The following is a 2,931-nucleotide window of genomic DNA, read 5'->3' as shown; positions in this document are numbered from 1 at the left end:
GAACCTCCCCCCCTTTATCTTGAGGCTGTGCCCCCTAGTCCTACTGTCTTTTTTGAGCGGGAAGAGTCTTTCCACCTCTATCCTATCCATCCCATTCATCATCTTATACGTCTCAATGAGATCTCCCCTCATTCTTCTAAACTCTAACGAGTACAAGCCTAGTTTATTCAGCCTCTCCTCATAGCTCAACCCCCTCAACTCCGGTATCAGCCTAGTAAACCTCCTCTGCACTCCCTCCAAGGCCAAAATATCCTTGCGCAGGTGCGGCGCCCAAAACTGCACACAGTACTCCAGCTGCGGCCTCACCAATGCCCTATACAGCTGCAGCAAGACCTCCCTACTTTTATATTCAATCCCCCTCGCTATGAAGGGGAGCTGGGACTCTTCTCCCTGGAGAGACAAAGGTTCAGAGGCGACCTGATAGAGGTTTATAAAATGTTGAGAGGAATAGATAGGGTGGATTCTCAGAGGCTACTTCCCCGGGTTGAAATGGTCGCTACGAGAGGACACAGATTTAAGGTCCGGGGAGGCAAGTACAGAAGTGATGTTAGGGGTAAGTTTTTCACTCAGAGGGTGGTGAGTGAATGGAATCAGCTGCCGTCAGTGGTGGTGGAGGAAAACTCGCTGGGGTCTTTTAAAAGACTTCTGGATGAGTATATGGGATTTAATGGGATTGGGGGTTATAGATAGGTCTATGGATTGGTAGGTGTTGATGTGATCGGCGCAACTCGTGGGCCGAAGGGCCTGTTTGTGCTGTAGTGTTCTATGTTCTATCTCATACTTCGTCTACTTTGAATGAAATGTGCCTGGTCCCAAACCAAATTGTACCAAAAGTTGGGAGGTCTGGCCCAAGATGATGACAAATAAAAATTGAGGAAGGCAACCTGCTTAAAACATTTCAGTTACCAACCTGCCTCCTGAGCGTAGATCAATTTCCACCCCTCCCCCACCCCCCTCAGCCCCTCTCCACTCTGCCCTGCCTCACTCTGCAGTGGACACGTTGTAGCTGTGTTACTCTTTTTTTCATTATTAACCTGCTGTCTAGGTTAATTACTCCCAGCGATTAGGAAAGTTTTGCAGGGTGAATGTACAGGTGTTAGTAACACAAAATGAACTTAGGAAATTTCATCACATGCAATTCAACACCCAAATTCAGCATGATCTGATACTGGCGTCAAAACAAACCTGAATTAATAGATGTATAAAATACTGAATAGTAGTATGTGTGTGTTAGGTGATCATATGTGAATTTCAATAATCAGAATTTCAGACTCAATAATGGTCAAAGTTTCTTTCTTCAAGGTAAAAACACTTCCAAGCATTTTTTCAGAGAGTCGGCGCCTCTTTAACCTGATACAAATTAGACTGATCTGCCTCCATAGTCAACTCTTTGTTTTTTTAAAAAACTATTTTACTTTTAGCTGCTGTTTCATGGACAAGGCAGCTCAGAAAATTCCAAATGAGGCTCTACAGTTCCTCCTGTGGGAGATGAGACAGCCAACATTCTGGCAAATGGATAACTTTTAAGTGGAGAAATGTTTTGCTTGAATTGGGATTAAGCTTGACTCAAGGTTCTATACAATGGGAATGTGAGTGGAGCTGCACTTTGGAATATTATGCTTGGACCAACGAAGTGTTTATCTGGGCTCAATTCTAACAAATACTGAGCACGCCATTTACTTTGTGTGGTGAAAGGAGGTATCAGGATTGCCTTCAAACCTCCCCCTTTACTTCCCCAAACTTACACAAAGTCCTGAAATTCTCCCCTGGGAACCAATGCAGAGACTGATTTCTAGAATTAGCACGGTGCTTAGTAGCAGTTCTATTTGCTGAAGTTAGTGTTAGATTACTTTTTATCAAGAGGTGTTTACTCACATTGGATTACAAATCTATGGACACTGATGATCAAAGGACATTTCTAATATGTTAAGTTTAAACAATGGTGATACTTATGTTATTTCATATGGGAAACATATTGTACTCATCTCTTCTCAATTGGAGTTTGATTTCCGTTGATAATTTACTGATGAACACATACATACAGAATTCCTTTCTGCACTATTTTAATAGTCAATAGCATGTTTGGGATAGCGAGTGATTGTGTTGAAAGAACCACAACAGAGTTTTGTGGTCGTGTGGCCCCTTTAAGAGGCGATTACAGATCTCATGGCCTACCTGGCGCCTATGGATTGGAACTGCACAAATCTTGGTCAATGGGGAGAAAGTGTGCATGGTCTGTGGACCAGGTGACTCTTGGTGAGAGCCCGGGAGTAAAGGCTGGAAGACCTGTGCTGCAGTTGTTGTGCCTGTATATATTTTTACTTTGTGCCTGTTAAATGAATCACCTTTGTGATTAAAACAGCGTCCTTGTTGATACCTCATACTATTGCAAGTTTATTACACATTGGTTACCCAGATTGGTTTCGTTGAAATTAAATCTGCCTGTCTGGATGTAAGGACCACAGACGAACACCCAAGAATTTCAGGGACAATTTGTTTATGCAATTTGAAGGCAGCTCCCTTAAAAAGGGAACCAAGGCGGCTGTGTTTTCTTCTCTTGCAGAGAACTGACGAAGATAGGATACCTTCAATTGGATTTCCCAGGCTCATGAGTGGGTGGCACATTGGATAGAAACAGAGAGACATGTAAAATAGGAACAGGAAGAGGCCATTTGGCCTTTCAAGCCTGCTCCACTATTCATTATGATCATGGCTGATCATCCAACTCAGTAATCTGTTCTCACTTTCACCCCATATCCTCAGTTCCCTTTAACCCCAAGAACTATATCTAACTCCTTCGTGAAAACATACAATGTTTTGGGCCAACTGCTTTCTGTGGTAATGAATTCCACAGGCTCATCCTCCCTGGATGAAGAAATTTCCCCTCATGTCAATCCTAAATGATTTACCCCATATCTTTACTCTGTGACC

The sequence above is a fragment of the Carcharhinus amblyrhynchos genome, chromosome 9, assembly GCF_965287045.1.
Source record: "Carcharhinus amblyrhynchos chromosome 9, sCarAmb.v2.hapA, whole genome shotgun sequence".
In the NCBI taxonomy this organism is placed as follows: Eukaryota; Metazoa; Chordata; class Chondrichthyes; order Carcharhiniformes; family Carcharhinidae; genus Carcharhinus; species Carcharhinus amblyrhynchos.
Note: the sequence above shows the minus strand (reverse complement) of the source record.